This window comes from Myotis nattereri (assembly GCF_964212035.1).
Source record: "Myotis nattereri genome assembly, chromosome: 15".
Lineage (NCBI taxonomy): Eukaryota > Metazoa > Chordata > Mammalia > Chiroptera > Vespertilionidae > Myotis > Myotis nattereri.
In genome coordinates, this window is record NC_138090.1 from 7,501,698 (window position 1) to 7,513,072 (window position 11,375).

An 11,375-nucleotide genomic window follows, 5' to 3' on the forward strand; every position below is an offset into this window, starting at 1 on the left:
GCCGGAGCCCAGGCCCCGCTGGTTCTGAAAGTTAGACTCTCTCAGCCGCTCTTCGGCTGTGGTCCTTCCCACGCTGTTTCTACAGGCACCGCCACACCGTCACCCCTAAGCGCCTCCTTGGGAGAAACTGGCCCAGCCTGTGCCCTTGTCCCATCACATAACCGTCATCTGCGATACAAATCAGACTCCTTCTGGTTCCAGTCCCTGCTCCTGTCATTGACAGTTCGTGCTCATTCCTCAGATTGCAAGTTGCTATTTTCGAGAAGTTATTTCGCGTGGCCTCTCCCCCAGGGCCCTTGGCCGGCGTAATCTGGGCATCCCAGTTGGCAGAACACAGTGCAGCCCTCTGGGCTCGAGTAGATGGGTGTCATCTGCAACGTTGGCTGTTCCAGGGGCTCCCTGCCTCTCTCCATCCGCACTCCACCCCTGGCTCAAAACCAAGTGCGAGGAGCCTGCTGGGAAGGGAGGTCGGCAGAAAGAAGAGCCCACAGGACCAGGTTGGCTGGGGGCCAGCCTCTCCCAGTGTGGGTTTCACCGAGAGAAAACCTCATCCCCATTCATTCACGGGCCAGTGCTGGGCACGGGCCCGGGCCCGAGGTGGAGGGCGGAGTGGTCATTCCTCCTTGCCCTCTGGGGGTTGACATTCTCCAGGGGCTGGGGCCTGACAAGACCTGTGATGGGAATTAAAGGGCATGTGACGGGAACCGCCTGGGGCGCCGTCTTTAAACCGTGTGTTGACAGAAGGCCGGTCTGTGTTACGGTGCAGCAAGTACCAAGGCCCTGGGGCAGGAAAGGGCAAGGTCTGTGGCTTGGCTTGTTCTGTCGAAGGAAAGCAGGCCTGGGTGACAGGAGCTTGAAGGGCAAGGTGAAGTGGGGGAAGGAGGCAGGGGGCGGGGTGGGGGGCAGACCACCACAGCAAGAGCCCAGGAAGGGCCATGCAGATTGAGCGCCTGTGGCAGGAGCGGCTTCCCAAGCCAAGGCACACCTGTGTGTGTGTGTGTGTGTGTGTGTGTGTGCATGCACGCATCAGCCTCCAAAGGGAGTGACGTTTAAGCAAATTCCTACAGCAGTGGTTCTCAAAGTGTGGCCCCTAGATGGACAGCATCGCAGCACCTGTCAATTTCTTAGCAACCCAAATCCGAGGCCCCCAAACCCACGGCACCCCCCTGAGCACGGAGCACCGAGCTGCCCCACGGAGGGGCTTCATCCCTGGGTGGGTGAACTGCAAGCTGTGTAGCCCCAAATGTGCCCCGTGGCATTACAATGCAGGCGTGTAGGGGGGCACAGCACAGCCTGTGGGTCGCACTCCCCGGCCTGGATTGGGGAAAGATGGCCCCGCTCACTCACGTGAGTTTGGCTGATTTCAAGGTGCGAAGGTAGAGACACAAGTGCACCCCTCTAGCTCCACGTGCCCTGGGGCAGTGCTTACATCCTGACAAGGCGCAAAAGGGATTAACTATGGATGCTGCAGGTTGGAAGCCTTTAAACTAGTCTGAAGTTACAAAAATCAGACAAAAAAAGAGAGAGAGAGAGAGAGAGAGAGGAGGGAAATTGTGTTATCTTCAACCTCAGTTAAGTCAAGACCTGCTGCGGGGGATGTTACCAGATTATGTGCCAAGAAAACCCACTGTGGGGCTGAGCAGAAGCCTGAGACCTCAAACTCCCACCACCCCCTTTCCTTTGGACAAGAAAGTTCTCCTCCCATGAAGAGCTGAACAGCTGCTCGCTTCAAAATAAAGCCGACTCCTCCACAGCACCCAGCTTCAGCGTGGAGCTGCTCCGACAGACACAAGTTAACGGGCTTTTAATAAAAATAGAACCCAAATAGGCCTTGGGCCCCCTATTTTTGCAACCAGCAGCTCTGTCACCTTCAGTTCCCAGTGTCAGGGCCGGTCCCTTGATGCCGCGGGCCCTGCTGAGAGTTACGTAAGGGCAGTGGGCTGGGGGAGCAGAGCTTTGAAAGTCAACACAGCCCCAACCGGTGTGGCCAGTGGTTGAGCGTCAACCCATGAACCAGGTTCGATTCCCGTCAGGGCACATGCCCGGGTTGTGGGCTCGATCCCCAGTGGGGGGCGTGCAGGAGGCAGCCGATCCATGATTCTTTTTCATCATTGATGTTTCCATCCTTCTCTCCCTCTCCCTTCCCCTCTCTGAAATAGATTTTTAAAAAACCCAAAAACATATGTTTAAAAAGCACAAATAAAGGTTGGCGCTCATCCAGCTTAGCTAACCCCTAGGGTGGTTAAGAATATGGCTCCCCATCGGTCCTGGCTGTACTATGTATTGGGCCGGTCCTCCGCCCGTTTCCTCGCGGGTAAAATCCAGACAATAGGTGGGTCCTCGGGTTGTTGTGAGGTTTAAAGAGTTCAAATGCATAAAATGCTGAGAACGGGGCCTGGCACATGGTACGTGCTACTTAAATGTCAGCTCTTCTCATCCCCAGTGTTTTGCTTTCGTAACGCTTCTAACTATATCTTTGCACACATCTGCAATTACCGCCCAGGGATAAATTCCTAGAAGTAGAATAGCTGGTGGGGTCATTAGCATACTAGTATGTATAAGGTTGTGGGTACATAATGCAAAACCCCTCTACAAAATTCAGATCCCATAATTATTCCAGGACTACGTTTAAATGGTCAGCACATGGACATTAAATCCCTGCCCTTGCGGGGTTTATGTCAGAAAGGAAGCGGACAGTAAACAAAATAAAGCCGTGATCTATTTGAAAGCGACAGTGCTATGGAGAAAAATAAGTCTGGGGTGGGGGTTGGGAGTCTTGGAATGGGGTGCAGTTCTAAAGAGGGTGGTCCGGGCCCAGCCAGCGTTGCTCAGTGGTTGAGCATCAGCCTATGAACCAAGAGGTCATGGCTCGATTCCTGGTCAGGGCACATGCCTGGGTTGTGGGCTCAGTCCCCAGTGGTGGTTGTGCAGGAGGCAGCCGATCAATGATTCTCTCTCACCATTGATATTTCTATCTCCCTCTCCCTTCCTCTCTGAAATCAATAAAAAATACATATTAGAAATAATAGTAATAATAAAGAGGGTGGTCCAGGAAGCCCTCCGAGAAGGTGATGTTGGAGCAGAGACCTGATGGAGGGAGGACATCTGGGGGAGGAGTGTCCCAGGCAGCGGGAACAGCATGTGCAAAGGGCCTGGGGCAGAGTGCACATGGAGGAGGTAAGGGGACGGGGACATGTCACCTAAAACTACGCCTTGGGAGCAGTTTGAATTTTGTCCAACTTCAGGTCCAGGAGGGATGCCGTTCAAGGAGACAGAACACACGGAAACTGCTTTTCTTCTTTCGGGAGCGCTGAAGGGAAGGGACAGCTCTCACGGTGTCCCAGCGAGAGCACCAGAGGTCCCTTGTGCTCTGAGTAAAGCATGTGACCGTTTCAGATGCTCAAGTCGTCTTTTTTCCCTAGCACAGCAAGCACCGGGAGGAAAACGAGACGACACAAGCTTGTTTTGTTTGTTCCTGGGCCGTGTTCCCGGACAGCCTGTTAGCCAGGTTTGCAATTTTGAGACAGTATTTATCAGGGGAATTTAGTCCACGAGGTTGAGATGACAGGGCCCAGGGGCCCAGGGCCCCACAGCCACAAAGCATCAGCCCCAGAGACAGAAAGGCAAGCGCAGAGGTAGCAAATTCAGGGCAAAGAAGGAATGAACCACCACACGTTCATCTTGGGGACCACCCTGGCAGAAATACGCCACCTGGGACTTCCTCCCACTTCCTCAGACTGCAGAACCTCTCAAATAAATCAGGAGGTTCCAGGGGCTCGGGAAGACCAGGCTCTGAGCCAAAATGGTTATAAGTGAGGGAGACGCATCTGGGTGTAGAAACGAGGCTGGTGGCTGTGCCTGTCGCCACCCGGGGTCGGAGAGAACCCTGGCCTGACGCTTCTCTCGTTTACCCATCGTCTGCCTCTTCTGATTGTGACTGGGCTTGCGGACAGTAGGTCCCTGGCCACCTGCCCTGAGCAGGCTGGGGGTTGGGTGCCAGGATTTGTGTCTGCAGCAGCTGCCCCGAGGGGCTTGGCTAAATGCCCCCCACCCAGGCTCTGGCTCCTCTAAGTCCACATGAATCAGCTTGATCTTCCTTTTTCTCCCCTTTTCCTTCCCTCCGTTCTTCCCCCTTCCCCCCAATCTCTCCTTCCTTCCTCCCTCTTTTTTTCCCTTCCTTCTTTCTGTTTTGTGGATGGTGTGGTTTCATCATGAGGAATTGGGATTAGACATAATAGAAAACTTGGCCCAATAACTGTCCCTTAGTTCATTTTTTGAGCAGAAATAAGAAATACTTGTTGAAAAAATAAAGCAAGCTGAGACCACCCAAGGCAAAGGGCCCATCCCCGTCACTCCCACGGCAGCACGTCCTCTCCCAGGACCCTCGCCCAGTGTTTCCTTTCCAGAGGAGACCTGTTGTTCACGCACACACGTGTTTCTGTAGACGGACTGTACATGGGAAGGGACTCTAACCCCTCCTGTTTCATTCACGGCTGTGTTCCCAGCTCCTGGTACATGGCAGACACTGAAAATATCTGTGGATCAAATAAATGATGCATTTGTGAAATTTGTTTCTCTCGTTCAAAAATTATGCCATGGAGCCCTAGCCGGGTTGGCTCAGTGGACAGAGCATCAGCCCTCAGACTGAAGGGTCCTGGGTTCGATTCCACTCAAGGGCACGTGCCTCGGTTGCAGGCTCCCCGGCCCCTTGTCAGGGCGTGTGCAGGAGGCAACCAATCTATGCGTCTCTCTCACATCAATGTTTCTCTCTCTCTCTCCCTCTTCCTTCCACTCTCTCTAGAAATCAATGGAAAAACATCCTCAGCTGAGGATTAACAAAATAAAAAATCAATATGCCAGGGACATCCTTTCATGTCCTCTGTCTTATGCTTTTTTAATATATATATATTTTTTAAATATTTCTCTGTTGATTTTAGAGAGTTGGGGAGAGAGGGGGGGGGAGAGAGAGAGAGACAGGAACATCAATGTTGAGAGAAAATCATTGATCGGCTGCCTCCTACACGCCCCCATGCTGGGGATCAAGCCCGCAACCTGGGCATGTGCCCTGACCGGGAATCAAACCATAACCTCCTGGTTTATAGGTTGACGCTCAACCACTGAGCAACACCAGCTGAGCTCAATTTTTTAAGATAAACCCTAACCCGCTGGCTACTATGACCATCAGTGTACAACTGTCTCTTCAAGACCCTGCCTTCAATTCTCTTGGGAATCTATCCAGAAGAGGACTTGCTGGATCATATGGTAATTCTATTTTAAATTTTTGGATGAATCTTCATACTGTTTTCAAGAATGGCTGTCCCATTTTACATTCCCATAACAGTGCACAAGACTTTCCATTTCTCCACATCCTCGCCAACACTTTTTGTTCTTTGGCTTTTTGATAGTAGCCGTGTGAATGGGTGTGAGGTGGTATCTCATTGTCGTTTTCATTAGAATTTTCCCGATGGTTAGTGACATTGAACATCTCTTTGTGCTCATGGGCCCTATTATGTCCTCTTTGGAAAACTGTCTATTCAATTCTTTCACCTATTTTAAAATGAGATTTTGTTGTTGAGTTTTAGAAGTTCTATATGTATTCTGAATATTAAACCAGATTTGACCAGCATGTTTGGGAATCTCACATTCAGCTAGAAATGAACAGAACACCTCAATCTCCTGTCACATAGCTTCTGTCCTGCTCTTGTGTCCTTGGTTTTTGACCTTGGGGCTGGACTTCCCTTCTAACAACATCAAGCTACTGACTGGGTCTTTGTTGCCATTTCAGCTCCACGTGCTTTTGGAGAAGTTGATGGTGGTGTCATCCCCATTTTACAGATGAGAAAGCCAAGGATCAGGCAGGTCACGTGGCAGGTTGAGGGTCTCCCACGGCTGGTCGGCTGGTCGGTGCGCAGCTGGGGTTTGGAACCGCAGCCTGGATGCCGCCCCGCTTCCCGCCTCCGTGGGGCTATGTGACTTGGAACAGGATGGCCTCGCTCAGACTTGGGAATCAAAGGCTCCAGGGGCTGGAGCGGCTAAAAATAGCCTCCACCCCACCCCACCCCCAAGCGGGGTGTGCCGGGTGGAGGTCATCTCTCTCTCTCTGCAGCCCAGGAAGAGCGTCAGCATTGCCCAGGGAGAGTCTGCGAGGGCAGCCCCTGGGGAAAGCCCCGAGCTGGCTGCAAGTCCTGCCTGGGAAGGCAAGCCGGCCTCCCGAGCCCCTGGCCTTGTTCCCTCTCCATCTGGTCTGAGAACACAGGGCCACCCCCACCCCCACCCCAGGACTTCATGGGCCCCTCGGGCCGCAGTGGTCAGGAGGAGGTGAGTACGTGCAGCGTGATTCCTCTGGGGAAAACACACACACACACACACACACACACACACACACGTACATATATGGCTGAAGGACACAGCCCCCCAGTGTTACCATGTTAACACTGGTTGTTTTTATGTTACGGAATTAGGAGAGGTTTTTGTTTTCCCCTCTGCATCTTATGATTTTTCTGCATTGAGCATATAAGACTATTGGGATTTTTAAAAAATATTGTCAGATCCACCAGTTGCCTTGACTCGGTGTAAACTGGGGCTCTGTGTAAAGCTCCCAGGACAAGTGAAGGGGCTTTTTCATTTTTTTAAATATGGTTTTTATAGGTTTTTATGGATTTTAGAAAGAGGAAGGGAGAGGGGGAGAGGAAGAGGGAGAGAGAGAGGTGGTGGGGGGGTGACATCAACATTGATTGGCTGGCCGGGCACATGCCCTGACCAGGAATCAAACTGGTGACCTCTCGGTGCCTGGGTCGATGCTCAACCACTGAGCCACACCAGTCAGGCAGGCCAGGCGTAAGGGAGCTTTTCCAACGGGAACTGGAAGTGCTTCTGCTGTCCTCTGAGATGGGGGAGGAGAAGGTGAAGGGTCTGGAGTTACTGGAGCACAAAGAGCCGGCCCTGCAGGAGGGCGATCCTACATGTTATGGGAGAAAGGGGGTGGGGACATAACCTGCAAATGGCCCAGGTGGCCCACGCCCGCCTGCCCGGGGCAGATGACCTGGTGGCTGGTGAGTTTCCAGAGCCAGGCTGAGGCCAGGCACTCCGCCCTGCTCACTCCCTCATTCCAGCTTCCTCACCATCTGCTCCACCTCCTTCCGGGAGCCCCTGGCAGGGCTGCAACAGCTCAGCTCTGTGCCTCCCTGAGCTCAGCACAGGGTCTGGCTGACCCAATGCATGATGGATGGATGGACGGACGGACGGACGGATGGACGGATGGTACTCTCCCCCAGTCATCCCTTTCCCATCTCCATCTACTGACTTTATTGACCTTCCACCCCTCTCTGCGAGCTCTTCCTCCAGGAGGCCCTTGCTGACACACCCACCTCCCCCTCCCCCCAGAACCTCAATCACACGTGTGAGCAGAGCCCGCCCCGCACCTGCATTATGGGACTCTAAGCTGGTTTCCTTCATCCAGGCATAAACCCAAGGTCATGCCCTGGTCAGCTGCAGTTCCCCAGTGCACCCCACAGCATGGCAGGGCTGGACCCCCCAGAGGCACTCAGCCACTCCGATAAAAGATGAGGAAGGATCCACTCTTCTCTCCCTGGGGCCCTGTGACTCATGATTAGTGAGTGGGGAGTGTGACTGGGGAGGGGGATGGTGCCTCCCCTCCCCTCCCCTGCTACGAGAGGAAGCTTCCAGGGCTCCAGGCTCATCTGCACCTCGACCCCACCTGCGAGTCCCTTTTTATTTGCTCTCAGTCGTGGTCACGAGGGGACTGGAGAGGGAGGGTGACTCAGCCAATTCATCAGCCCGATGGAAAAACCCAGTCACCTGTCCTGCGGGCGCTGGGACCGGAGCCCTCTGCATCTGGATGGGCAGCCTGCCATACTGTTTTCAAGGTCCTTTTGTCTTTCACCTGCTGAAAAAAAACAAAACAAAACAAAACAGACTGAAGTATGAAGCAGCACGGCCGGCTGACGCTGGATTCGTGGTGCGGCAGGAACCTCGGCGACCAGTGGTCATGTGTTCCCTCCGCGCCAGGCCCCGAGTTGAGTGCCCCTGTGTGAAATCTCATAGCAGTTTCCCAAGTCCATTGCTTTCTGGGGTGGGTGCTGGTCACTCTCTTGGCCACCAGCATCTGATAGGCCCTTCCCGGGGCGGAGCCCGCCTCCCGCCAGAGGAGCTGAGAACACCTTTGCCCTGCCTCCCTTGCAGCTTTGGCAGAGTACCTGGTCTCTAATCAGACACACCCATCCTTTTTCTTTTTTAATTAAATTTATTGGGGTAACATTGGTTAATAACATAAATTTCAGGTGTATGACTTTCCAGGACAACATCTGTATATTTAACTGTGTGCTCCCCACCGGAAGCCTAGCCTCCTTCTGTCACCATATGTGTGACCCCCTTTACCGTTCCCTCCCCCCCCACTCTCCCCTCCGGTATCCACCACTCTGTGGTCTGTGTGTATGAGTTTGTTTTTTGTTTGCTCCTGTGTTGTTTCTGTGTTAGCGCCCGCAGAGGAGTGAAATCATAGGGGTCTTGCCCTTTCCCGTCTGATTGAGTTCACTGAGCATAATCCTCTCCAGATCCACCCAAGTTGTCTCCGATGCAGACACGCCCATTTTTGACTGTGAATTGGAAGCTGGTGACACAAGGCCACGTGGAATCCACTGTGGCGAGGTGGCAGCGGTGGCAGCCACACCCCCTCGGGCTCCAGAGGCAGCTGTGGGCCCGATGGCGGTGCCCCTGTGTCCTTGCCCAGGGGCGGCGGCGGCTGCAGGTCTGTGCCCCGGGGTGGCGGCAGTTTTGACACCAGACCAAGGCTGCAGTGTTGGGTGTGACTCCTGAGGTCCCGAGAGCTGCACCCTCTTTTAACGAAGCCCCTTTTCTGCTTAAACTAGCCAGCGTAGGTCCACTGTTTCCTGCAACCGTCCCGACTGGCGGTAAGTTCGCCCGAGTTCCCCCGTGAGGAAAGGAGGTTCCGAGAGATCTTCAGAAAGGCAGTCTCCTCTCCAGCGGCCATGCAGGCCAACCTGCCCGTTTCACAGATGGGAAAGGCAAGTGCAGACGAGGCAGTGAGCCGGGCAGCATCTTTCAGGTCATCAGGAGCAAGGCTGGAGGGCACGTCTCAGGGCCCCCCCCCCCCCCCCCCCCCGCCAACAGCTTGACCCGGGGTCGCGCTCTGCTTCCCTCTGTTAAAAACCCTGCCCTCCAGCCTGTCCCCAACACCATGCCCCCCTTGCAGGGGTGAGGAGCCTGTAGCAGGAGGGGCTGAGAGCTTGCCTTCCATCATTCCTAGGGGACCCCGCATTGCCAGGCCTGACGGATCCTCCACAAGGGGCCAGGGCCCCTCTACCTGCCTCTCCCCTGAGCACCTTTTTCTTTTTTTTTCACAGCAGCCCCCGGAAGCGGGGTGTCCTTACAACCACATTTCCCCATCATCTACTGTCTCCACTTTTAGGGTGCAAATCTACAACCTAACCCGCCTGAACGCTCCCTTGGATTCGTGGATTATCTGAGCCAAGCGGATTCTCTGCATTAGGTCAAGGCCGTGGCAGACGCCATCCCACACGTGGACAGATGAGTCATGGTTTCAAAGCTCTTGTTAGGCAGCTTCACGCACCCTCCTGGGGCCTGGATTCCTCTGAGGCGTTCAGAACAGGCTGCGCCTCGTGGAGTCTGTCGCTAGAACATCAGTAATTTGTTTGTTCAATGACTAGGCCTGAAGTTACTGAAAAGGGTAGAACTCAGGAAAGCCTGACAGAGCCTCTAATGCGATGATAACAGCTTCATGTTCAATAATGAAGGCAATCTCACTACACCAAGGTCCGGTCTCTGGTCAGGGCAACCAATGAATGCAGAAGCAAGTGGCAACAAATCTCTCTCTCTCCAATCAATCAATACAAACATTTTTTTAAAAAATAATAAAGATGACCGTTTACTGAACATTTCAACTGTGTGCCTGGCACTATACTGAGCGTTTTATGTTCCATCATTTCATCCTTAGGGGAGCCCTCTGAGGTCGGCATCATCCCCGGTTTCACCCAGTGTGCATGGAGGCTCAGAGAGGCTCAGTCACCCGGCACCACTCAGCCAGGAAACTGTAGAACCAGCCTGTGTCCTCGAGGGCTGGCTCCACACTTGTACACACACACACAGTCTCCTGGATGTTTGGACATCGGAGTTCACTCTGTCCCCACGGACTCCCTCCCACCCCCTTTTACAAAAGAGGAAATGGGGAGGCAAGGCCATCTATCCCCAAGGTGAGCCCCCAGAGCTGTAAGGAGAACCCCAGCTTGCTGCCTCCTATAGTTTATGTTCTGCACCTCCAGCAGGGACGTGCACCCCATCTGAGGCCACCAAACCTAGCAGCTTCCTCAGTCAGCACTGGTGATCGGATCACTCAGAAACCAGCCCAGGTAGAGGGGTTCGGGGGGCACTGCAGAATGCTCTTGACCTCCCACCCCACTGCCATCGGGACCCCCCAGACGACGGTCTAATCCATTCAATCTACACCAAAGGGCTGGATCTGGGAGGGGCAGAGCCCGGCCCAAGGTCACAGGCAGGGCCTGACTAGAACCGGGCCCAGGAGCCCTCCCAAGGAGATGTTTCCAGGTCATGATTTCCATTCTGCCTGCAGGAGGCTTGACCCAGGGACTTGGTGGGAACCACGCCCTGGGCCAGACACAGTGAGCTGAGGACGGCAGGGGTCTCCCAGAAGGTGGAGATGAACCGAGGGGAGCAATGACCTTGCCACCCGGCGGGGGAGGGGGGTCCCTCTCGCAGGAGTCCCCCAGGGAACCTCGGGCTCTGAGACGGGTGACAGGACCCAAGGCCCCAGAGCACCCGGTTCTTCCTGACCCCCCAGGGGCCTTGCCCAGCGGTGCCCTGGCAGCGGAACGGGTGGGGAGGGTGGGGGAGGGGTGCTGCCTCCTCCGAGCTGGGGTTCCCCCTGGTCATCTAAACAAAGACTGAGGCGGAGGTCGCCCCCCTCCCCCGGGAACCCCACGCCGCGCTCCTGCAATAAGATCGGAGGGACGGGCGGGGCCTCCCTCCGCACCCGGCGGAGTCCGAGAGGCGGGGACCCTTCCCCCCGGCGCCTGCGGGGGGTGAGGAGCGAGAGGGGAGGGGAGGGGAGGGGCGGGCATCCACCGAGGGGCTCCGCTAGAATTCCACGTCGCGGGGTCTCGGCCGCCCGCCAGCCATCCACCCGGGGACACTCCCACCGCGGCGGGAGGCAGTGCTGAGCGCCCGGGACGGCCTCCCGGGGCCAACCCACGCCCGCGGGCGGAGCGCCCACGCCCACCACACCCACGTGGCACGCCCCCCGCGCCGCCCCCCGGCCTCCGCCCCGGCCTCCGCCACCAGCTGCGGCGCGCGGGGAGGGA

General features: G+C 55.2%; 1 protein-coding gene across 1 annotated transcript in view; it reads left to right on the top strand.

Moving 5' to 3' along the window:
• Positions 1-11,375, top strand: part of NLRC5 (NLR family CARD domain containing 5) — a 940,085-nt gene that overhangs the window by 829,785 nt on the left and 98,925 nt on the right. The window lies entirely within an intron of this gene.